Raw genomic sequence first — 26,713 nt, forward strand, 5'->3', positions numbered from 1 at the left:
TACATGTGATTGAAATTGGAGCTTTCACGGACGAGAAAAAGATTTCGTGCAAGAACAACATTTGGCCGACTTACTACTGAAAGAGACTTTGAAAATAATCGCGAACATTCACATACGTGTTTCAACCAACTGAACTTCCATGACTTAACAAGACACGACGGGTTCGATTACAAATATTTTTATCAGTTAGAAATTTGCAATGGCATGACTTATTTACATCGCTTAAACTTTATCCAAGAGTTTAGCTTCTAACATCTTCAACTTTTGCAGCCCTGTCTTCATCATTTGTTTGTAATATTACGGTGCATTGATAATTTTTACTTTTTGGACCGTCTGGCTACAGCTGAGGCTTTCATTTGCATTTTGTGTCTTTCCATGAAGAAACTTCCTCAATAAATCATGGTTTGCAAGAAACCTTAATGTGGGCTTAATTACATTCATAACAGGTTCTGGTAATGAGTGTTTATCAGATTACGCCTCGTTTCTGTTGTTGAACTTACACCAGTAGTCTTTCGGACACAGATTTTGCATTGGTGTTAGGTCAGTGATGAAAAAAAATGTCCACTCAACACGCCTCATTGCCTCTAATTTATGTGACTTGTGTTTTTCTTGATAGCTATCCCATAAAATAACTGAAGAGAATGAGTTTCTTTCAGAATAAGCCTGCGTTTTCCATCTTCAAGTACTTCACCTTTTTTCTCTTTCAGCAAGCGACAAAGCCTACCACCAAGCCTCGCTTGTTTGTGGCCAACACATTCCAAATTCTCTATTGTTGTGTTGTACGGAGGTTTATCTGTTACAGCTTTGAACGAAGAGGAGCCCCTATCATCAAGTTATTTAGTATATCTAAAACCATACTGGTCCTCATATCTGGAGAACATCCTCTCAACTGCAGCAGCCTCCATGCCCCCACCTGAGCCACTATAATTTTTAAAGCACGCTACTGCTTGCTTTTTTTATCACAGTTTCTCACTGACTTTGTTCTTGGACATATTTCTTGTTGCACACTGGTCACAACATGTAGACATGATTTCTACATCTAAAACTTTACCTGAGTCAATGCCAATAACAGATGCAATTCCATACAGAGATGTGTGGCCCCTTTTCATCCAGGTTCCATCTATAGATACACGCAGTTCAGTAACATTTGTAGGAGATGCACTGTCATGAATCTCTACGCCAGGATCTATTTCTTTGTAGTTTATTTCCATCATTTCCTTTTGCTGCTTTCTTCATAGAAACTTTGGAAGTATCGCATACAGAATCAGACGTCTGTTTATTTTTTTTTTCCTTGCACAAGGTGGTGCCATGTTCAGAAAACCACACAATAAACTACCCCCTCCCTGCCATGTCTAAGACATCTCAGAGCAAATGATAATCTGAAATTGCTTTCTTAGGTACCAGTGTCACATTTTTGGAAGCGGAAAATAAAAATTCATAACCACATGAATTACAAATTAATATAAAATCACAAGCTATTTCCATTCTACTTTCTTCAACAACAACAATGCATTCTGAATATTTACAGCGAACACATGAACATGGAAATTTTATAGCCTGTCAGAGAAGCTCTAAATCAATAAGTCTGAATCCTTTGGAATCCATATCAACATCATTTACGCATATACGATTCTTTTGTCCCAAGTTTCGATGCTGATGCCGAGAGGTTACGTTCTTCATTTCGAGCTGCTTCCTCGTTTTTTGTTTGTAAACTGATTTTCATGAAAATTCCGTTTCCTAAACACAGTTTTTTCACCACGCGTTATGCATAAAACTTGACTTCCACGTAAAGGTTTGAGAATTCAACCTTACTCCTACTAATATCTGTTAGTATTCTCAAAACGTACACGACATGCAAGAAAGTTTTTAGGCAAAGATTCACATGTCAGCCAGAGATATAGATATCAACCAAAGATATCGAAAGAAAATAGCCTTCACTCTCACAAAAATTCTGATGGAGCTAGCAGTTTCTCAAATGTCGGAAAAGGAGGGAATGGTCGCCAGTGCAGAGTTACTCAGTTTAAGATATTAGATATCTAAAGCTGCTGCCACGATGAAATTCACTTACAACATAGTTTAAACTGTGTAGATCAAGAAAAATATATTTTTGAAAAATCGATTTCTTGGACCAAAATCCATTACATACCCCGTTAATCCAGCTTCGTATTTCTAAGCTTCCAAGATCTTTACCTGTTTCTTTGCTAATGTTTGCTAAGAGGACACCGGAAAGAAAACATCAGTGCATTCCGTGACGTTTTACAATTTGCTTGATGTTTAAGAATCTGTCTCTATGTACAAAAACAGGGAGGTTTATCAGAGCAACACCTATTACAATGACAATCTGAGTCGGGTACAATCCAGATAATTCTGTGTCATCAGAGATAGAAGACACAGGAACAAACAAGAGTACCAAAGGCACTATCAGGGACATAACATTTTTAGTAGACCCCCCAAAGTAGCACTTTCGTAATTCAAGGAGCAAGCAAAGTTCATAGTTCGATTTTCTAATAACAATATGTTTCAGACAGGGAGTTATTGTCTTAGAATTCTCGCTGCTATATTTCTCTGTGCGTTCTTCCGTCACAAACATTAAGTGTTACACATGCTGTAAGCCTTAAAGTTTCATATGCACACCATTAAAAACAGGAAGCCCCAAGCTTAGCATCTAGCGGACAAGTCAGAATTAAAAACACAACCAACAGTACAGATCCACTCTCACTAAAACAAATCTAAACAGATGCCTTTCAAGATCATACATTTGTGAAAGACAAAAAGCTGTAGTCCATGGAGCAAGAAACCTGAATCTGGGCTTAATCATATTCATAACAGGAGCCTCAAGAATATGTTACATGAGAAATGAAGCAATTAGAAAGTTTAGGGAAGTGGAAGGGAACGTTATGAAGATTACTGAAAGAAAGAAGTTATTGAAAGATAGAAGTTACTATATCATGACCGTTAAGAACGAATGAATGATTCCAGAAGGACAAACAATTAATTCAAATCTTTTTTATTACAGTCTTTGATCACAATATCAATTCTTTTGATGATGACCGGTTTCATTCAGTAATGACCATCCTCAGATCTTTTTTACACCATATGTCAGTAATGATCATCCTCAGATATTCCCTACACCATGAGTAGAAAAGATCTGAGGATGGTCATTACTGACTGAAACCGGTCATCGTCAAAAGAACTGATTGTGTGATCAAAGACTGGTTTAAAAAACATTTGACAGTGTTGGATCACAGTTCATATACACGACTATGTCGCAGCTGGTGAAAGAAATGCTTGAGACATCCGCTAGGAAGGCCGTCTGCCTACAATATCAGTGACAGATCTCCAGCAAGGTACGAACTATACGAACCTCCCAAAGACAAATAAGAAAATTGTGAACTATGAAGATAGAGCAGCGTGAAACGGTGTTCCACATCTACATGAATATCTAAGTAATTCTTCTGTAACTGACTGTTGAGTGCCTGGGACAGAGTTCATCGAACTACCTTTAAGCTGTTTCTCTATCATTCCACTCTCGAATACTGAGTGACAAAAATGAACACTTAAATCTTTTAGTGTGAGCTCTAATTCATTTAATTGCTTAGGTGGGAGCCAACAAAACGTTTCCGCACTCTACGGCGAAAGTTGGTGACTCAAATTTCACGAGAACGTCGTAAACCTGTTCCATGAAACTGCAGTCTTAAGTTTTCTGTCCTCACAACACTATCTATGGGATCTTTCCAATTTGAGATATTCATAACCGTAATTCCTAAGTGTTTAGTTGAGTCTCAAGCCTTCAGATGTTTGTGATTTATCGTGTAAAAGAAATTTAACGGATTTTTTGTGCTGGTTTGGAAGACTTCACCATCTTCATCAAGTGGGTGAATTGTTACTCTTTGCACCATACAGATATCTTATCTAAGTCATTTTGTAACTGGTTTTGATTAAATAATGACTTAACATAATGGCAAGTGACAGCATCATCAGCAAGTAATCGAAGAGGGCTGCTCAGATTGTCTCCTAAATCATTGAAGCAGATAAGGAAAACTAGAGGATCTATAACACTTTCTTGGAAGACGCCGGATATTACTTCTAATTTACTGGATGACTTTGCTTTAGTCATACGAACTTTTATCTTCCTGACAGGAAATGGGGAATCCAGTCACACAATTGAGGCATTACTGCGTAGGCACGCTAGTTAATTAGAAATCGCTTGTGAGGAACGGTGTCAAAAGCTTTCTGGAAATCTAAAATTTGAAGCCCGCTTTGCGTCCGCTGTCGATAACATTCATTACTTTCACAGAATAAAGAGCTAGTTGTGTTTCACAAGAACGGTATTTTCTGAATCCGTGTTGGCTATTTGTAAAAAAAACTGTCTTGGCTGTAAAGAAGTTGACTATTGCGTAACGCGTAATTCATTGCCAACTGGTGGTAATGTGGGCACGTGATACGGTATGTAAGGTACGTAAAGTACTGTACATAAGCTGAGCAGAGATGCATGATGTAATAGTTCTAGCGACGATAAGAGCCGCAAATAGGGAATTCCACTGACATAAGTGACTACAACAAAGTCAAGATTATTACGGCTCTTTGCTTGGAAACAACCATTACGGAAACGGCAAAATTCTTTTGATATTCGAGTGCTGCTGTTGTGAGCATTTACAGAAGTCGTCCGTCGGACGTTGAAAACATGAGCAGGCCACAAGTTTGTGACATACGGGCTGCAGGGTTACGCTCACTGCAAAGCAGAAATGCAGCTTTTTTGGCTAATCTGACGACAGAATGCTCTTCTGGTAGAAGGGTAATTATTTCGAAGCTCTGCTGTGGATGATCCCTGCGTTGCCCATTCTGAGCCAAAATATTTTCTGTGGCGATTCCAGTGAACTTAGGAGCGTCAACATGGTACGATAGTCAATGGAAATGTTTTGCGTGGTTGGATGAAACATATTTCCTGTAACAGGAAGTCGATGGCTGAGACGGGACAAGCCGCCCTCTAAGCGAACGGCCGCTTTTAACATATACCACATTGGGACACAGGGTAGTGACGGAAGTGCTATACTATGGGAAGTGGAGCTTGCATTGGACGTATGGAAATAATCGATGGTCTTTAAACAGTGGACACTATTGCGGATCAGCTGCACCACTTAATGCCTTGAAGTCTTCCCTAAAGTCGACGGTATTTTCCTTCAGGAGAGCCGCCAACGGTGGTGGAATCGTGCTACAGTGGTTTGAAGAGCAAGACAGTGAGTTCGCCGTAATGATTTTACCACAAAATTCGTCTGATGTGAACCCGGCGGAATATATCTACGGCGCTATCCTGCGCCCGTTCTGCGCACACGAACTACCTACCTGTAATTTTTAGGAATTGCATAAAACGTACTTAAACACCTCGTGCCGCATGCCTTCCGAATCTTACCAAAGACTTCTGCATCCATGCCAGGCTGCACAACCGTGTACACGCCAACAACACCCTCTTAGCAATGTTCATAAGGATTCACCAGTCTTTATAACGGAGGCGCTTCTCGTAGACGATTAACGGCAATTTTGAGGGTGCTGGAGCATACGAGATGTGTCGTGTCTGCTAAATTCCTGGGTGTGTTGCGACTCTCTAAATGCCCTCAGATCTCGGCAACACTTTGTATCCAGTGGATGAAGTAGTACTGGATATTTAGGACCCCCTTCACTACTTCCAAAGGCAAGGGAAGGACATGTCTTTCTGATGGGTGCCAGAGAACATGTGAATGTATTGTGAAATACTGGAATTCGTGTTCGGGTCAAGTCGGTATCTACAAAAATTGTGAACCTTATTTTGATATCAAAATGTGTAAATTTCCGTGCAGGTAAATAGAACTATGAAAATTTCATTTTGAACAGGTATATACAGAAGCCATGCTGCACAATGCGAAATCGAAACTAGCCGGCACATCAAACAATTCGTTGCGAGAAGCAGTTTGTTTTAAATGGATTTTAGATGTGCTAATTGATTGCAAAACGCATTTGACTTTGCGCTTAGTGTGCCTGAAAACTTAGAAGACATAACTGTACTGAAATTTTCTTCTGGTATTAAGCCTATAAATCGTTATTGATATTATTGTCACAGATACAGTCTAACAACCACTGTGCCTTACAGTGGATATGAACATTGATTTTAAGTAAATATGTTGGCCCAGCTGTGCGCACGATCGCCTTCTGCTCTGGAACCTGTCACTATCAGGATAATGATGAGACAGTAAAAAATTTAATTTAATTTTCCGTACTTGCCATGTGCGATGCACGGCGGTATATTAAAAGTTTTTATAACAGCGCTTCTTAGTACACAACTCGCAATGTGCAGTGCAGGTACGCAGACACAGTCATGAAAGTAACGGAAAACGGGAAACTAATAATAACGACTGATAAAAATGAACAAAGAAAGTTTAACTAAGCTTCATAAAACTACACTACTGGCCATTAAAATAGCTACACCACGAAGATGACATGCTACAGACGCGAAATTTAACTGACAGGAAGAAGATGCTGTGGTATGCAAATGATTAGCTTTTCAGGGCATTCACACAAGGTTGACGCCGGTGGCGACACGTACAATGTGCTGACATGAGGAAAGTTTCCTACCGATTTCTCATACACAAAAAGTAGTTGACCGGCGTTGCCTGGTGAAACGTTGTTGTGATGCGTGCCATCACGTTTCAGACTTTGATAAAAGACTGATTGTAGCCTATCGCGATTGCGCTTTATCGTATCGCGACATTGCTGCTCGCGTTGGTCGAAATCCAATGACTGTTAGCAGAATACGGAATCGGGTGCAGGAGGTTAATACGGAAAGCCGTGCTGGATCCCAACGGCTTCGTACCACTGGCAGTCGAGATGACAGGCATCTTATTCGCCTGACTGTAACGGATCGTGCAGCCAATGGGGACGTTTGCAAGACAACCACCATCTCCACGAACAGTTCGACAACCATTTTAGCACCATGGACTGTCAGTTCAGAGACCATGGCAGTAGTTAACCTTGATGCTGCATCGCGGACACGAGCGCCTGCGATGGTGTACTCAACGACGAATCTGGGTGCACGAATGGCAAAACGTCATTTTTTCGGATGAATCCTGCTTCAGTTTACAGCATCATGATGGTCGCATCCGTGTCCACTCGCTGAAAGTGGGAAATCCGGGCACTATTCCAGATCCGGCGCCAATGTGCACTGTCGGTATTCCCTTATACAGCTGAGGTTGGTTTGTAATTGCGAATAAACTTGATGTACCTTTTTTTTATGGTCAGCCACTCATATTTCCTTGTGCTGGTATTTTAGTCCGTTGTCGTTTTCTTTGTGTTTTAATCCCAGATGTAGCACCTTACACTTTCTCTCCATTGTCTAATGGCGTGTGAGATGAAGTTATTGTGTCGGTCATCGCTAGTGGTGTGAGTGTGAGTCAGTAAGTGGCATTTTGTACACCTGCTCCTTACGGTGAAAAATATTTTAGCCACTTTACCAATATTCATGGCCCTCTACTTAGCTCAGTAGTCAGTGCGTCTGACTGCAATGCATCGGGCCGGGGTCCCGTTGCCAGCAGGGGTCGGAAATTTTCTTCGCTCGGTGACTGACTGTTTTGTTTCCTCATTATCATTTCATCATCATCAACACGCAACTCGGTGGCCGAACTTTCCCACGTGGGGAACTCCGGCCATAAACGCCATACGATCATTTTCCTTTTTCACAAACATTCATTTCTTTTAATGTTTGTAAGGGCACATATATCCTCCGCCTTTGAGAGTCCGTAAACTCCGAACAAACGTACACACTCGCCGGCGATTTTTTTTTAATACGTGAAATTAGAAACAAGCTCTGTTTTCTTTAGAGCAAGGCTTCGTTCGAATTTTTCTCTCTTGACAAACTGCAAATCTCCATGGAAGCTGCAGTGGCTAAGTGCTCAGTGTTTACTTTATACTGGTTGACTGAAATCGTGACGGAAATAAGTCGAATCAGTTCCCCGCTGTAGGCGCAGTACGTGCTGGCTCGCGGGACGCGCCATAAGAAACACAGCGCCGCACCGCGACTTGGCCAGCCCCCACAGGAGCAATCGGAAGTAGGCCAACGAATCCGACGCGAGGCAGGGAGAGCCGGGCCGAAGCGAGGAGGAAACGGGGACAATCCGCATCGATCCGGCGCGCCTTCTCACTTACGGCCCTTATCTGTCCGCTTTCATCTGTTCCGGCGACAGCTGCTGAATTTCAAAAGGGCCCGCCCTGCTCCCCGGTATTCCTTCATCTGTTTATCCCAAGTCAGCGCCCAGGAGGGGCGGGAAGGCTGCACAGGCGCCAATTGTTTACGTGAGTCGAATTCCGCGATCGTAAAAGAAGTTACACCCTTCTCTGATAAATCTCTCTATGCGTTACTGGCTTCGACACGTCGAAATGTACAGAGAGCTCTGTGATACAGCAAAATGTTCCAAACATTATATCTCGTTGGGTGGCTGATTTGGGAGAGCGACGGAACAGTGAGGCTATCGGTCCCTTCGGAACAGGGAAGGATGGGGAAGGAAGTCATCCCTTTAAAAGGAACCACCCCGACCTTGGCTTGAAGTGATTTAAGGATATCACCAAATACAAAATCAAAAAAATCACGCCAGTCGGACGCGGGTTTGAACCGTCGTCCTCCCGTATGCGAGTCCAGCGTGCAATTTTTTTTTTTTTGTTTTGTTTTTTATAGCCACTCCTTAGGCGGAGAAAATCACCGACCCAGCCGGAATCGAACCCAGGCCTTTAGGATTGACATTCTATCGCCTTTTTTAATAAAACAATTGCATCCTAAATATCAATAGATTTTATCACATTTTTTACATTTTTACACTTAATGGCAGTGTATTCCTTCAAAAAAGGAAAATATTAACTTTTTTTTCCAAAGCACTTTTTGAAGGCAATCAAAATAAAACAAAAGAAGTCATTTCGACAAAAACAAAAGGGTGAAATCAGAAAAAACGAATAGGAAGAAATGGGGCGTCAATTTTAACGTACCCGCACATTCTTTCTTCCGCCACTTCTACATCGTGGAACATATAAATCCATAGAAGTGTCCACAAAAATAAAAAAAAAAAAAAAATGTGGGGCGTGGCAACTCATTCAAAGCCTTGTCGATGAAAAACAAGATACAACATATTTGAAAAAAATTCACGGTAACGGGGCATCCTGAGCTACGTCCTATGTGCGGTGGCCATATATTAGGAAAAGGCACATGGATCTGCGTCATATCCACTCACCATCTCGTAGTGGGCATAATGACCAACAAGCCACATGGTGGTATTTTTCTTGAAAGAAGATTGAATCTGGACGCAAGAGAATCTCCCCCGAGATAGCCGCCTCCGACGTCCTGAGAATAAAAGCCAGTTGTCGGTGAAGCCATCTCCTATGAGATAATGTACCACTTTCCTGGCAACGATTGCAGATTTCCGTTACACTGAGGCCAATACGAAAAAGTCGCACGTTGGTAGGTACAGTGTCATTAACAACTTGTTACCACGAGGAAGTAGTGAAGTAGAAGTAGAAGTAGATACTCCGTGCGAACTAAGTTAATAATTTGGCTCCTTCTACCAACCCCCAGACTCCGATGATACAGTTGCGGAAGTGTTCTGAGAAAATTTGAGTCTCGTAACAAATAAATACCCCCTCATACGGTTATAGTTGGTGGAGACTTCAACCTTCCCTTGATAAGTTGGCAAAAATACTTGTTCATAACCGATGGTAGGCAGAGAACGTCTTCCGAGATTGTCCTAAATGCTTTCGAGCAGCTAGTCCACGAACCAACGCGAATTGTAAATGGTTGTGAAAACATACTTGACCTCTTAGCCACAAACAATCCAGAGTTGATAGAGAGCATCATGACTGATAAGGGATTAGTGACCACATGGTTGTTGTAGCTAGGCTCAATACCGTTACTTCCAAATCCACCAGAAAGAAATGCAAAATAATTTTATTTAAAAAAGCGGATTAAGTGTCACTAGAAGTCTTCCTAAGAGGCAATCTCCATTCCTTCCGAACTGACTATGCAAATATAGACGAGATGTGGCTCAAAGTCAAAGATATAGTAGCAACAGCAATTGAGAGATTCATACTTCACAAATTGGTAAGAGATGGAACGGATCCCCCGTGGTACACAAAACAGATGCGAATGCTGTTGCAGAGGCAACGGAAAAAGCATGCAAAGTTCAGAAGAACACGAAATACCGAAGATTGGCTAAAATTTACAGACGCGCGAAATTTGGCACGGACTTCAATGCGAGATGCCTTTAATAGTTTCCACAACGAAACATTGTATCGAAATTTGGTAGAAAATCCGATGAAATTGTGGTCGTATGTAAAGTACACAAGCGGCAAGAGGCAATCAATACCTTCGCTGCGCAGTGCCAATGGTACTGTTACCGACGACTGTGCCGCTAAAGCGGAGTTATTGAACGCAGTTTTCCGAAACTCCTTCACCAAGGAAGACGAATGGAATCAGAATTTGAAACACAAACAGCTGCTAGCATGAGTTTCTTAGAATTAGATACCTTAGGGGCTGCGAAGCAACTCAAATCGCTTAATACGGGCAAGTCTTCAGGTCCAGATTGTATACCGGTTAGGTTCCTTTCAGATTACGCTGATACAATAGCTCCCTACTTAGCACTCATATACAACCGCTCGCTCACCGATAGATCTGTACCTACAGATTGGAAAATTGCGCAGGTCGCACCAGTGTTTAAGAAGGGTAGTAGGAGTAATCCATCTAACTACAGACCTATATCATTGACATCGGTTTGCAGTAGGAATCAGGAGCATATACTGTATTCAAACATTATGAATCACCTCGAAGGAAAGGATCTGTTGATATGTAATCGGCATGGTTCCAGAAAACATCGCTCTTGTGCAACGCAGCTAGCTCTTTATTCGCACGAAGTAATGGCCGCTATCGACAGGGGATCTCAAATTGATTCCGTATTTCTAGATTTCCGGAAAGCTTTTGACACCGTTCCTCACAAGCGTCTTCTAATGAAGCTGCGGGCCTATGGGGTATCGTCTCAGTTGTGTGACTGGATTCGTGATTTCCTGTTGGGAAGGTCGCAGTTCATAGTAATAGACGGCAAATCATCGAGTAAAATTGAAGTGATGTCAGGTGTTCCCCAGGGAAGCTTCCTGGGACCTCTGCTGTTCCTGATCTATATAAATGATCTGGGTGACAATCTGAGCAGTTCTCTTAGGTTGTTCGCAGATGATGTAATTTACCGTCTAGTAAGGTCATCCGAAGATCAGTATCAGTTGCAAAGCGATTTAGAAAACATTGCTGTATGGTGTGGCAGGTGGCAGTTGACGCTAAATAACGAAAAGTGTGAGGTGATCCACATGAGTTCCAAAAGAAATCCGTTGGAATTCTATTACTCGATAAATAGTACAATTCTCAAGGCTGTCAATTCAACTATGTAACTGGGTGTTAAAGTTACGAACAGCTTCAGTTGGAAAGACCACATAGATAATATTGTGGGGAAGGCGAGCGAAAAGTTGCGTTCCATTGTCAGGACACGTAGAAGATGCAACAAGTTCACTAAAGAGGCAGCTTACACTACACTCTGTTAGAATATTGCTGCGCGGTGTGGTATCCTTACCAGGTGGGATTGACGGAGGACATCGGAAGGGTGCAAACAATGGCAGCTCGTTTTGTATTATCACGTAATAGGGGAGAGAGTGTGGCAGATATGATACGCGAATTGGGATGGAAGTCATTACAGCAAAGATGTTTTTCTTCGCGGCGAGATCTTTTTACGAAATTTCAGTCACCAACTTTCTCTTCCGAATGCGAAAATATTTTGTTGAGCCCAACCAACATAGGTAGGAATGATCATCAAACTAAAATACGAGAAATCTGAGCTCGAACAGAATGGTTTATGTGTTCGTTTTTCCCGCGCACTGTTAAGGAGTGGAATGGTAGAGAGATAGTATGATTGTGGTTCGATGAACCCTCTGCCAAGCACATAAATGTGAACTGCAGAGCAGTCATGTAGATGTAGATGTAGATATAGACGCCACTTCCATAGGAAAAATCGGGAGGCTGATGTTACACCAAACAATCTTCCTGTTCGTTTCTGGCGACAGGGCTTCCACAGAGGGAATACTATGAGGAACTGCCCAGTGGTTCCACAGCATTTTTAGGGTGAGATTTGCTTGGGAAAGAATAATTACTCCTATATAACTGACCTTAACAAAAAATTCCTTAACGTGCCGTAATTTATAACTAACCTCTATTGTAGGTGTTAAACTCGCCGGGCGGACACAGTCATAAAGGCGAGCTGTAAGTGACTGGGGGGGGGGGGGGGGGAGGGGGGGCACGGTGACACGTTAGACGGTGCGACGGATGAATAAGGCAGAAGCCTTAACCCGCATGTCAGGGATGCCCAAACCTCCCTGTAAGCGGGGCCGCGCCATGACCCCATAACGCACGCGAAATACAGAGTGGCACCAGATAAACCTGCCACGTTAACTTTGCAACTTGCGGGACACCATCGCAGGAAATGGAAAGATTTGTGCAATAAAATAAGCCTTACCTAACGTATACGTTTCCATTGCCCGAACCTTATGAAGAAGTGAGAGGGAGCGACGCTCGTGTTCAATGATTGCACCCTGAATCTTATCCGTGACAGACTTCCTGTTTATCGTAGCCATCTTTAGCGGACAACTGTCAATTATAACACCCAACGATCGATAGAGAGTGAATATCAAAACCCATGGAATTTCATCAGTGTCAAATCCTAGCAAACGTAGTAAATGACATTTCTGGTCATTAATCCGCGCTCCCGTAAGACGACAAAAGGCATCTAAAACTTCGTTCAGCAGTGGTATATCATCATGGGTACGGAGAAGAACCATAACGTCATCAGCATATGCAGCGACCAGCCACTCAAACGAGCTGCTATATTTTGCAATAATGGTTCCAGAAACAGCACGTAGAGCGACATAGATAATGGACTCCCCTGAAGAACGCCGTGACACACCTCGATGGGGGAAGGAAGACGGCCATTTACGTCAATGGAATCACGAATACCAGTGATTAGAGAACTAAACGGCCGTCAAGCAGCATCGTTAAAAACCAACAGTCGTTAATACTCGCATAAGAAAACCATGATTCACGCTGTCGAACGCTTGGTGAAAATCAATGAAACGCTAAGCGCTTGGCACGGGAATGAAGGAAGCAATCGAAAATAAATCACGACATGCAGCAACGGTAGTCAGGAGAGTACGACCCGGAAGACAACTTTGGTGCCTCTCGATGTTGGTAGACAACAATACCGATACACGGCTATTGACCGGTCGCGCCACTATTTTATAATCATAGTTGAAGAGTGTTATCGGGCGGACCTGATCCACACGCAAAGGTCCCGGCTTTTTGGGGACCAGGACTGTTTTAGCAACCTTAAAGCTGGGCGGGAGAAGGCCTCCGTGGAACACTTCATTCACCATGGAAGTTACCGTATCTCCTATTAGGGGCCAAAATCTAACATAAAATTCCTTGGGAAGGTCATCGGGTCCAGGTGATATGTGGGAGGGAGAACGAGAAACAATATCAAGTATATCATCGCGATGGAATACAGAGTAAAACTCGTCCTGGAGGGCTGGAGTAACAACACAATCAAGGAGGGAGGTGAAATCAACAGACGGTGGACCGTCTGAATCCACTTCAGCATAAAGCTCGCAATAGTACTGGTAAAGTTCACGCATGATAACAGATTGGGACGACCCCTCACGCCCATCTAGAGAACGAATGGTAGAAAGACACGTCCTTTGAGATCGCTTGTGAAGCCGGAGAAGATGATAGAGAGAGGTCAGCTCATCCTGTACGATTTAACGAGGCTGGGAACGCAATCGGTCACCATCCATTTGCCTACATTTGAGTTGGAGAAGTCGACGACCCTCAAGGGGGCATCATGAGCATAATCGTAAAGATAACAATATTCACTTGTGCGCCGTATTTCAGCCGCTTTTTCAGCGCTTAAATGCTTGAGTGTATTTCGAATCCGGGGTTTCGCAAAGGGTACCAACCATTCTAGAAGTGAGGAATAACGCGTCTGGGACTGGGTTATCCGCCGCCTTACGTCTGCGATGATGCGTTCCAGAGAGGGGTCCGTGAGATGCAGAGTGTTTAGCTTCCATGAAGGGCGCGAAAGATGGACCCGCTGCGGAACATGGGTAAAAGTCATTTAAATAGCACAGTGATCAGTCCAACTGGCACAAATTACATCAATCGTTAGAAGCTGACCACATATGGGGGAAGATAAACACAAGCGGTCCAATCTTCTACTTGAAGTAGCTGTAGAAAATGTAAACCACACCAATGTAGGATATCTGCAAACCCAAGCATCCTGGAGATGCAAGGACGTTACCACGTCATTAAGTTCACGACAAAATAATTGGGTGTCTGATCCATACGGTGTTAGACGCAGTTAAAATCGCCCCCTAACAAAGCCTTCCGCGGGTTCCGCCGAAGTAAATAAGCAACTTCATCCTTATAAAACCGCGCGCGTTCGGATCCACGACCGGATCCAGACGGAGCGTAAAGAAAAATTAAGGTGAGGTCATAAAAACTACAGCCTATGCCGCGACCATCATCTAGCGTTTCGAAGTCCGTCAGTGGGATTCCATCTCGATAAAGCAAAGCCATACCGGTAGAAATTTCAAGCGCGACATTGAAAAACATAGAATATGCAGGAAGACAAAACGCATCAAATAATACCTCTTGTAAACACACGATATCGGCTGGGGAATCGTAAATAAACTGGCGTAATGCAGCAAGCCGTATTTGGGAATGTATCCTATAAACATTGAGGGTTAGAATATATACGCCTGCATCCGTTAACACATGTAAGGCCAATAAAACAACATTAAGGAAAAAGCATTATCACGTCCGTCTCTCCCCAACGTCCGGAGGCCGGGAAAAGAAGGGCTAATGCTAGTTCTCCCCACCTGACGCCGAGGAATCTTCGTTTTTCTTTTTACGACGAGCCGCGGTAGGTGCAGGTTGAAAACGCTGTTTCACACCACTCCGTGAAAACATACACTTTTGATGTGGAGAGGTTGAGGGCACGGAAAGCTCCGATTTGATAGAGGAGCCAAAGCCACCGCACATATCGGAAATCTGGGAGCACAACTCAGAACGACCAACAGCAACACCAGGTACAGAAGAGACAGGTAATGCAGTGCTGGTGTAGGGGTGGCATCTCCTGACCATCAGGAAGAAAACCCCTGTCTCTCGACCGTCTCAGCGTGGAGGAGGGGTGGTACTGCAGTAGAACACTGTAAACGCTGGCCAGCACGCGACGTCTCTGCGGGAACAACGGAACCGACGGGAACCGTCACGTCGACGGGTGAAGTGGTGGACGCAGATTGAACGCACGTTTTAACATCAAGAGAAGCAGCTACATCTTCTCTGGCAATACTGGAATCACAATTAACATCAGTAAAGAACTCACTACCGCCAGGAGGTGCACCCTCTGTCATCGCCGTGTCCGAAGAACGAGTCTGGAGTGGGACGTCCTCGAAATCAGTACCTTCCTCAGTCCGCCGGCCTTTGACGTGCGCTGGAGGAGCCGTCGTCCCCTCGTGGACGCACTGCTACTCGTCGGTAACGCTGGAAATTCGCGCGGAATATGGGGTAATGTTGCCCCTAAATCGCTTAAAGCTGGAGACTGACAGCTGACTGCGAAGTTAGTATGTCTGCTAACGTCAAAGGAAGACGTTTTTGACAATAAGACGTCAGAACAGTAGCACGGCGTGGGCAATCATATCTGATAAGACCGCTTTCGTTACAGAGAAAACAAGTTCCTTCTTGCCCTGTATACGTAATAAGGATTCGGTAACCACAAAGAGTTAAATGGGAAGGAATATTCTTTTTAACGCACATGTCCTCAGTCCGGAAACCATTATAACACTGGAAGGGATGTTGTGCCGAACAGCTTTCCCATCGGATATGACGTATGACTCTAAACGGAAGCAACGCTGTTTTAAATAATGAATCGTCCACCTCAGGAGGAAGGTTATAAATTCTACCCGGAGTGCACTCGAGTGCCGCATTTTCAAGGAGGACTTGACTAACGGAACCATCGCGATGTGTAAACAACACTTTAGAACCAATCCGGGAGAGAAGTCTTTCTATGTAGAATGGATTGTAAAACTTCGCAAAGAATGCATGCTAATCAGAATCAAAGTAAGCAGTATCTACCTGATCAGGTGTAACACGGATAATATTGGCCAACCAATCGTGAATTTCTAAGGAGCCAGGTTGAACACGACGCGTACTCTTGTCAAAACTGAAACGAACGGTAGCTCGACGAGGAACAGATTTAGGAGAGTCGACATACACCATGGTGCGGGCAGAAAACACCGCCGCCAAGAAAAAAAACGACAACAACCTCTGCTACGCAACTACGATGTGACTCGGGCCGATACACCAACAGGACAGAGTAGCTTCGACACAAACGGCGCTGCGGCACAGGCGAAAGTTAACGACAACCTGCTCGCTCAACGTGCAAGGCGACACTACGCTAATCAATGCGTCACCTCCATTATTAATATTAACAGTCTGATCAAGACTACATGGAGTACTTCATAACACAGAATACTTACCAAAGATATTAAAGGTGGCCCCCATCTTTCGAAAGGCATGACTGATCAACATGTTACATGTTTCTAAATACATGTCACAGTGTCTGTTGAGTAACTGCACAGGTACATCATTCAGTGTTTCTTTATAAATCGGAAATAGCGCTAGGGGGAGCACTTCAAGTAGTCTCGTTAAGATAAAATAAAAAGAAGTCATGTGATAACAATGAGGAGACGTTTCTTTTAAATTACTTGTTCATGGAAACACTGACTCAGGAAATCACTTGTGTCACTGAATAACAACGTTCTACATTTGGCTGTTAAAAATATTATCATTTTTATATGGAAGGAAACGTCCGCCCTAGTTCCACTTTCCTGTTTATTTTAAACCGTCATCGATTTCGGCCTCCAAAGCCATCGTCTAACGATAGCAACGTAGTATCAAACGGGCAACGTACAGCATAAACACCATTAGAATAAGTGTACCGTCTATGATATTGTCGCACAAGAAGCTTTGTAGCGCTGTGGTGTAGTGGTTATGAAACTGTGGCGTGGAGGGTCGTGAGTTCAGAACTCACCTAGACTGTACTACTTTAATTTCTATATTCGGTTCGAGTACATTCTAGAAGTATCCACAAATGTCAGGAATATTGTATTGGAATGTTCTATGGCTGTGTATGTACTGTATGTGTTCTGGCCGCAGGCAGTTCGCTCTGCGCTCTTGAATGTGCGAGTGCTGAATAAACTTCCGTTAAGTGAAGTTAGTGTTCGTCATTCATCTAATTACACCTCCTTCAACGTGACAATATCGACGATTGCCTCTTCAGCTTACATGAGTATTCGCTATGAGCAAGATGATGCTGAATGAAACACGAATTGAATTGGCCGAAAAGTATTCGGTCCAGTTAATTCCGCACAAAGCTATCACACAAGGCTTCATATTTGATCGTATATGTAACATCCAACAAGAATGGCACCTCATCTAACCGAACATGTGAATGGTATGGATTTAAAATGAAAGGTATAAGAGTAACGCTGGCATGCATTGTTATTGTATCACATACATCAACATCTCCAAAGTAAAAATCCATTACAGGGACTTGAAACACATGCTGCCACTGGGACTGCCCTTCAAACTGTAGTTCTTCAGCGCACATTGGAAATGTAATGGAAGAGACAGTCTATTTCGTGAGTGGAAGTACTGACTGGCTGAACTCCATCGCGGGATATACGCAATTCATGAACAGATCCGAAATTATTCCACAGCATAGCATTCCTGACAGATTTCGACAAGCCAAGAAGGCTCAGACGCAATCAGCAAATACAAAATTGTTATATTTAGTCCAGATTCGTCACATGAGAGGAAAGTAGGCAGAAATGCAAATGTAACTCACATCTTCCAACGTCTTTCTTCCTCATCTCTCGAGATGTATTTCCGTCTCTGTATCCTTTCTTGTTGTTATCCGTTAGTTCTTTCGTCGATATTTCGCAGTTATAAGGTTACAATGTATTGCACAATGAGGTTCGTGTGTCTCTGCCTGCAGTTTAGGTCTCGTTGGGTAACAGCAATTGTATTGTTTCTCCAATTTATTCGGGGAGACAAATAACCGTTCATAAAATTCTTCAGATATGCAAAGATTTCTTCCGTAAGTCAAATGTAGTTCGTACGAAATCTGTTAATGGATATATTTCTTCCTACCAGTTCATTTATTGAAGAATATAATCATGCAAAGAATAATATTAGTCTCTGCAAAATAAGTAGTAAAGACTCGAATATCCAGTACACATTGAGTCTCTCATCACGCCGTTCTTCGGTTACGAAATAATCTCCCCATTCTCATTTTTCTTTTCTTTTCATCGGATAATTCTTTCAGCTTTGACCCAGGAATGGGTTCGCTCACACACTTCCACTAACTCGTGTTCACATTTCTCTGGTGAAATAATAAAATAAATTTAAATAGACATTCTGGGAAAATTTCTTTAACCTTCATGCAATGATCCAACTGGCAGTGCGTGTTTTCTCCACGACAAATATACTGTCTAACCAAAAATGGTTCAAATGGCTCCGAGCACTATGTGACTTAACTTCTTAGGTCATCAGTCGCCTAGAACATAGAACTAATTAAACCGAACTAACCTAAGGATATCACACACATTCATGTCCGAGGCAGGATTCGAACCTGCGACCGTAGCGGTCGATTGGCTCTAGACTGTAGCGCCTAGAACCGCACGATCACTCCTTTATGTTCAGATTTTCTCTTTACCATGTTTTCTCGCTATATTTGATATTCAGATGTAACACTTTTCATGTAAATGTTCCTGGGTATTCTTGTATGTATCATTACATTCCTTGTCACCTTTACATTTATAAATCTCTTGATCTCTTCACCTACTGTTGTACCAATCTGTGGATTTCCAATGGGACCATCACTTTAAAAAACTTCCGCCCCAGCGAAACACGGCGAACGTAGTATTACCTGAATCTACTTTAAATCTGAACACCTTTCGGGCTGTGAATGTTTTGATTAGAAACTGATAACGGCACTATTTCTTCTTAATATATACCGTTATTATCTGTGGTTGGTTGCTTGTTCTCTTTTTTTCGTAAGAACTAAACACATCACTGAAATAACCTGACGAAGAAGCGTGGTGTGTGCACTGCCCAGTATTTGGATATTGATGCTGCAATTGATACAGAAATGGTGCATTCGCAGAATGTGCATTGGTATCTGTTACTGGAAGACATCTTTTTTGGGTCATGGCAGTAGTGTGTCTAATATTCCCAAATGTAGAATAATGCTGAAATGACATCCGTCTTGTGTGGTCTGTGGGTCGAGACGGGTCCTCACTGCTTGTCAGAATTCTCAACGCACTGTTCGTGCTTAACGTATTAAAGAAATCTGAACCTCTGTGTGGAATGTAGCTTTCCTGCTCGCGTGGTGAAGCTCAGCTAAAGACGTTTTAATCTGGGAGGATTGTCTCTGGTGCAAGTCGAGTTAATATGTCACTTTTATGAAATTTTATTGTGAAACCAAATCAAACATAAACATTCCTGAAGTGGTGAAAGGCCTCTAGTTACCCTCTTATTTCAGCATCTCCTATTAGTGTTTTGAGGTGAAGTCTTATCGAATTGTAATGCCCTCCCTTCAAGCGTTAACTGAACTTAAAAGCAATGTTGACTCTTGGTATTTTATACGCAATGACTAATAAATAAACGGGAGTAGAGCTGGCACACACAGCGCGTTGCAGTCCTCTGTTAACTAGCAAAAGATTCACATGTATTTATGTGAATAGAACAGACACTCAGTCATGCACTCGTAAATAATTTCAAGTATTTATTATGCAGTAAAGGCGCATCTTAAGGTGGCATATAAAGTTGGGGCCCAATCTAACTTTTTCTACCTCAAAAAATATAATTTATTGTTTAAAGAAGTATGCGTACGATTTCTTTGATATGTCAACATCTTATAAACATTTTGTATTTATTTATATTCGGTTCTATAGCTGTAATACGTAGGCACAATATTCACTACGATCGTCAGATCACTCCACGTGGAAATTGTTCTACAATAAATTGAATTTTTTAACCATATCTTGTAGAATTTTTAAGTTAATTAATTATTCAAAACTTTAAAAGTTTTTAGTGTTAGGCAGAAACTATACAGTATGTTGTAGGCCATGATAAGGAATGTATTCTCTGGAAATTTTACGGTGGTTCGTGCATTGTATAAGAAGTTGCCAGGGAAACAATTTTGTGAAGATACGAACTGAGAAAATCTGCTTTGAAGTGCTTGAGAATAACACATATGAAATAAAACTGCACAGGTGGAAATAATACTTTTTGCTCTTTTTTCTCCCTTATATCGTATTGTAGTTCCAGGCACTTGCCTGCTTTCTTTGCGTACTCATGCTTGTCCAGTCTCTTTCATTCGATCTTCCTCACACAACTCCCTTTATCGCTCTTCTCTTTTAAGTATGAGTTCCTGTCTTAGCTTCACCGCAGAGTCTCCGGGACACATCTTTTTAACAGATATAGCTGTTGTTCTAGATTCCTTTGCTCTTTGAATCGGTTGCCTTTCTTTTGCGTAGTCTACTCGTCAGCACACAGGCTCCCTCTCAAACCCTTGAAGTTTTGCTTGGAAAGTTCACTTGGCTGGGAGTTGTGTCTTGGATGGACGCCTTTAGCCCACCTTTTGCATACCTCGGGTTCTTGTGCATTGAAATTATGGGACAATCCGCTTCTTTCTGCACTGTCTAATGCAAATTTTCTTATGTCCGACGTGTATGAACATTTAGGAATATGCACTTCCAATTAATTTTCTATTTGGTTGTAAAAACACTTTTTCTGTGGCTAAAACTTTCGTAACCCCGTCTGCATTTTTATTTTTTGTTTCAGCACGCCTCCTAATTGTTTTAAGCACATTTTATGTTCGTACGCATTATTTTTTCCCATGACGCTAATCTAGATGTAACGATAAAATTCTAATTCAGTTCTTCTGTGCTCCACTTTCGATAATACCTTTCTGTTACCATACTGTAAAATTAAACAATTTACGAATTAAAAGTGAATAATTATTGAATTAGTAACTTAGGATAGCAAACGCATTAGAAACTTCACTACGTCCTTTCTAAACGTTATGTTAAGCTCCGAATCCTAAACGCTGATTTTAAAACTGAGCACCTTTCTTATACTGTACTGGTATAATATAGGAGGCTTACAGCAATACACTGTAGACAGAGTTGCCATTTTCTCGTTTTGAGTTCCGCCCAAGGAGATCACAAGCAATATACGAGGGTTGGAACTTTAATAGCGCCAACTATTTATTTACCGATCTTGCAAAATAGATACTTGTTTCAAAGTTTTACATACCTTCAGAGTAGTCACTAGCATTCTGTATAACCCGTTACCATGCGATGTGGAAGTCTTAGTACACTTTTAGCAGTGCCAGTTGTGTTGACAGTTCGAGTGGCGCGGTGTATTGCAGAACGAATTTGTAGCAGTGCTGAAGCGAATGCTGTGAAGCGTTTGCTTCGGTTTAGAAACTCGAATTGAACTCAGGAGGGCTTAAGTCAGGGGAGTACAGTAGGTGGTATAGCACTTAGCAGCCCCATCAGGCAAACAAATCAGTAACAGCTTGCATTGTACATGCTTGAGCATTGTCTTGCAATATGATGGTCAGGTCCTCCAGAAAGTAAAATCACTTCTGCGCAGTTTCAACTTCAAAGTAATTATCATGTTGTATACATCGGTAAGGAATGCTAAAATGTTTTCTCTGAGCCAGCCGGGGCACGTGCCTGTCTGCGGTGCGAGTCCTTGTCTGTCTCTTTCTTGGCGCGCGTCGTTATTGGGGTTAGGAGACCTAACTTCTACAAATTCACCTTGTCGAGAGGACCCTGCCCTGTTTGAATACCGTCAGTTCTGATGCAATTCAGGTCTCTCGTTACGATTGCATCGTCTGTCGTCATGTCGATTGCACAGTTTCTTTCTTGTAGGTCACGTGGTGGAGAATTTCTTTCTAAATCGTAACTGCGCGCTGAAGTGTTGCGTCTGAAGTTATTCTGTCTCTCTCGATAATTATTATTTGGGTTCCCATATTGTCTGTTTCCCTGATTCTATCTGTTACAGTCATTACGATGGGAATGCGATCTTTGTGTCCTATTATTATTACTCTGCCAACGGTTTTCTTACGGGTGTTGTCTGTTTTGGTCACGATTTGTAAGAATAGCCTTGATGTGTCCAGTTATTATTTCTATTTTTGTGACGTATGCGACCTGTAATTGTTGTGCTCCTGTTTTCGCGTTCCGAGATTGTCAGTGTCAATTTCCAATTCTTGTAACAGTCCCTGAAAATCTTCAATGTCCTCTTCGCAACGGCCTACCAATATAGTATGTCGTAAATGTACAGGCAATTTGAATAAGCAAATTTGGATGGGTTCTGAGGGGCTGTATGGGTTTGAAAGATGTTGTTGTTGTGGTCTTCAGTCCTGAGACTCGTTTGATGCAGCTTTCCATGCTAATCTATCCTGTGCAAGCTCCTTCATCTCCCAGTACCTACTGCAACCTACATTATTCTCAATCCGCTTAGTGTATTCATCTCTTGGACTCGCTCTACGATTTTTACCTTCCACGCTGCCCTGCAGTGCTAAATTTGTGATCCCTTGATGCCTCAGGACATGTCCTACCAACCGATCCCTTCTTCTAATCAAGTTGTGCCACGAACTTCTTTTCTCCCCAATCCTATTCAAGACCTCCTCATCAGTTACGTGATCTACCCGCCTAATCTTCAACATTCTTCTGTAGCACCACATTTTGAAAGCTTCTATTCTGTTCTTGTCCAAACTATTTATTGTCCATGTTCCACTTCCATACATGGCTATACTCCATACAAATACTTTCAGAAACGACTTCCTGACACTTAAATCTATACTCATGTTAACAAATTTCTCTTCTTCCGAAACGCTTTCCTTGCCATTGCTGATCTACATTTTATATCCTCTCTACTGCGACCATCATCAGTTATTTTGCTCCCCAAATAGCAAAAATCCTTTACTACTTTAAGTGTCTCATTTCCTAATCTAACTCCCTCAGCTTCACCCCAGTTAATTCGACTACATTCCATTATCCTCGTTTTGCTTTTGTTGATGTTCACCTTATATCCTCCTTTCAAGACACTGTCCATTACATTCAACTGCTCTTCCAAGTCCTTTGCTGTCTCGGACAGAATTACAATGTCATCGGCGAACCTCAAAGTTTTTATTCCTTCTCCCTGGATTTTAATACCTACTCCGAATTTTTCTTTTGTTTCCTTTACTGCTTGCTCAGTATACAGATTGAATAACATCGGGGAGAGACTACAACCTTATCTCACTCCCTTCCCAACCACTGCTTCCCTTTCATGCCCCTAGACTCTTACAACTGCCATCTGGTTTCTGTACAAATTGTCAATAGGCTTTCGCTCCCTGTATTTTACCCTTCCACCTTTAGAATTTGAAAGATAGTATTCCAATCAATATTGTCAAAAGCTTTCTCTAAGTCTACAAATACTACAAACGTAGGTTTTCCCTTCCTTAATATTACTACTAAGATAAGTCGTAAAGTCAGTATTGCCTCACGTGTTACAACATTTCTACGGAATCCAAACTCATCTTCCCCGAGGTCGACTTCTACCAGTTCTTGCATTCGTCTGTAAAGAATTCACGTTATTATTTTGCAGCTGTGACTTATTAAACTGATAGTTCGGTCATTTTCACATGTGTCAACACCTGCTTTCTTTGGGATTGTAATTATTATATTCTTCTTGAAGTATGAGCGTATTTCGCCTGTCTCGAACATCTTGCTCACCAGATGGTAGAGTTTTGTCAGGACTGGTTCTCCTAAGGCCATCAGTAGTTCTAATGGAATGTTGTCTACTCCCGGTGCCTTGTTTCGACTCATGTCTTTCAGTGCTCTGTCAAACTCTTCAAGCAGTATCGTATCTCCCATTTCATCTTCATCTACATCCTCTTCCATTTCGATAATATTGTCCTCAAGTACATTGCCCTTGTATAGACCGCTATATACTCCTTCCACCTTTCTGCTTTCCCCTCTTTGCTTAGAACTGGGTTTCCATCTGAACACTTGATATTCATACTAGTGGCTCTCATTGCTCCAAAGGTTTCTCTAATTTTCCTGTAGGCTGTATCTATCTTACCCTTAGTGAGATAAGCCTCCACGTCCTTACATTTGTACACAAGCCTTGCCTGCAGAGTCATTTTGCACTTCCTGTCTATCTCATTTTCGCGACGTTTGTATTTCTTTTTGCCTGCTTCATTTACAGCATTTTTATATTTTCTCTTTTCATCAATTAATTTCAATATTTCTTCTGTTACCCAAGTATTTCTACTAGCCCTCGTCTTTTTACCTACTTGATCCTCTGCTGCCTTCACTACTTCATCCCTCAAATCTACCCATTCGTCTTCTACTGTATTTCTTTCCCCCATATCAATTGTTCACTTATGCTCTCCCTGAAACTCCGTACAACCTCCGGTTCTTTTAGTTTATCGAGGTCCCATCTCCTTAAATTCCCACCTTTATGCAATTTCTTCAGTTTTAATCTACAGTTCATAACCAATAGATTGTGGTCAGTGTCTATATCTGCCCCTGGAAAAGTCCTACAATCTAAAACTGGTTCCTAAATATCTGTCTTACCATTATATAATCTATCTGATACCTTTTAGTAACTCCAGGATTCTTCCATGTATACAACCTTATTTTATGATTCTTGAACCAAGTGTTAGCTATGATTAAGTTATGCTCTGTGTGAAATTCTAACAGACGGCTTCATTTCTTAGCCCTAATCCATTTTCACCTACTATGTTTCCTTCTCTCCCTTTTCCTACTGTTGAATTCCAGTCACCCATGACTATTAAATTTTCGTCTCCCGGCACTATCTGAATAATTTCTTTTATCTCATCATAAATTTCTTCAATTTCTTCGTCATCTGTAGGGATAGTTGTCATATAAACATGGCTACTGTAGTAGGTGTGGGCTTCGTGTCTATCTTGGCTACTATAATACGTTCACTATTTCTTTATTCATTATTAAACCTACTTCTGCATTACCCATATTTGATTTTGTATTTATAACCCTGTATTCACCTGACCAAAAGTCTTGTTCCTCCTGCCACCGAACTTCACTAATTTCCACTATATTTAACTTTCACCTATCCATTTCCCTTTTTAAATTTTCTAACCTACCTGCCCGATTAAGGGATCTGACATTCCACGCTACGATCCGTAGAATGCCAGTTTTCTTTCTCCTAATAAAGACGTCCTCTTGAGTAGCCCCACCCGGAGATCGGAATGGGGGACTATTTTACCTCCGGAATATTTTACCTAAGAGGAGGCCATCATCATTTAACCATACAGTAAAGCTACATGCCTTCGGGAAAAATTACGGCTGTAGTTTCCCCTTGCTTTCAGCCGTTCGCAGTACCACAACAGCAAGGCCGTTTTGGTTAATGTTACAAGGGCAGATTAGTCAATCATCCAGACTGTTGCCCCAGCAACTGCTGAAAAGGCTGCTGCCCCTCTTCAGGAACCACACGTTTGTCTGGCCTCTCAACAGATACCTCTGCGTTGTGGTTGCACCTACGGTACGGCTATCTGTATCGTTGAGGCACGCAAGCCTCCCCACCAACGCCAAGGTCCATGGTTCATTGGGCGAGTGTTTGAAAGATACTGATTCTTATGTAACATGTCTTCGAAATATTTGACAAGACGGGAAAATTCAGATTGTTCGATATGTTGCTATGTATTACTCGGTCTTGTGTAGCTTGAGACCAATATTCTGAGAGAAAGGCATGATAAAATTCTCCTTCAGTGTGACAATCGTGAATGACAGATCGCATTCTTACAGCTTGTTCATTCTCTAAGTAGCCACACATAAATTCTAACCTGTGCTCCAATGAGCAGTTGGGAGGAATTGATGAAGCCATGCTTGTGGATGAATGTCGTTCCAGAATTCTTAAATGTTTAGAATTTACGTGTTGTAATGAACAGCTTATAGTCAAAATCATCATGTCGGCGAGTCGCACATCGGTCATTGTTACTTCGTTTCGGCGATTCCATCTCAATATTCAGTGCACCTTGCCAATTTCTTTTATAATTTCCGAAATCCCCTGTGTTATTATATTGTAACTTTTCCATATTTCTAAGTCCCTTTTTGTCCCTTTTCCCGTGTTGGAGCGCGAGTCTCCCCTGAAATATGTAATTCTTGTATTACCTGTATCAACTCATCTTGTACTTCCCGGATTTCTCTTTTGTACTGTGTATTGATTTGATTTTGATTTTGTTTGAATTTTCCAATTTTTTCATGCCCTTGTGTGTCAGTGAGGGCTATGGGTCTTGTCTCACTCAGATCATCATCTACTTTTGTAGATAAGTTAGTAAACTGATCTGAAAGTCCGGCTACTTTCTCCGATAGTGATCTGATTTCCTCAGTGTGTTTTTCTTAACCAAGTTTCAGAGTGTGCATTTGTGTTGAAATAGTATCCCTACAAAGGAATGGCCCTGACTAACAATAACCTATACCTTTCATAAACCACTTCCCTCACAAAAATCTTCGTTAG

This window comes from Schistocerca gregaria, chromosome 7 (genome assembly GCF_023897955.1).
Source record: "Schistocerca gregaria isolate iqSchGreg1 chromosome 7, iqSchGreg1.2, whole genome shotgun sequence".
Classification (NCBI taxonomy): domain Eukaryota; kingdom Metazoa; phylum Arthropoda; class Insecta; order Orthoptera; family Acrididae; genus Schistocerca; species Schistocerca gregaria.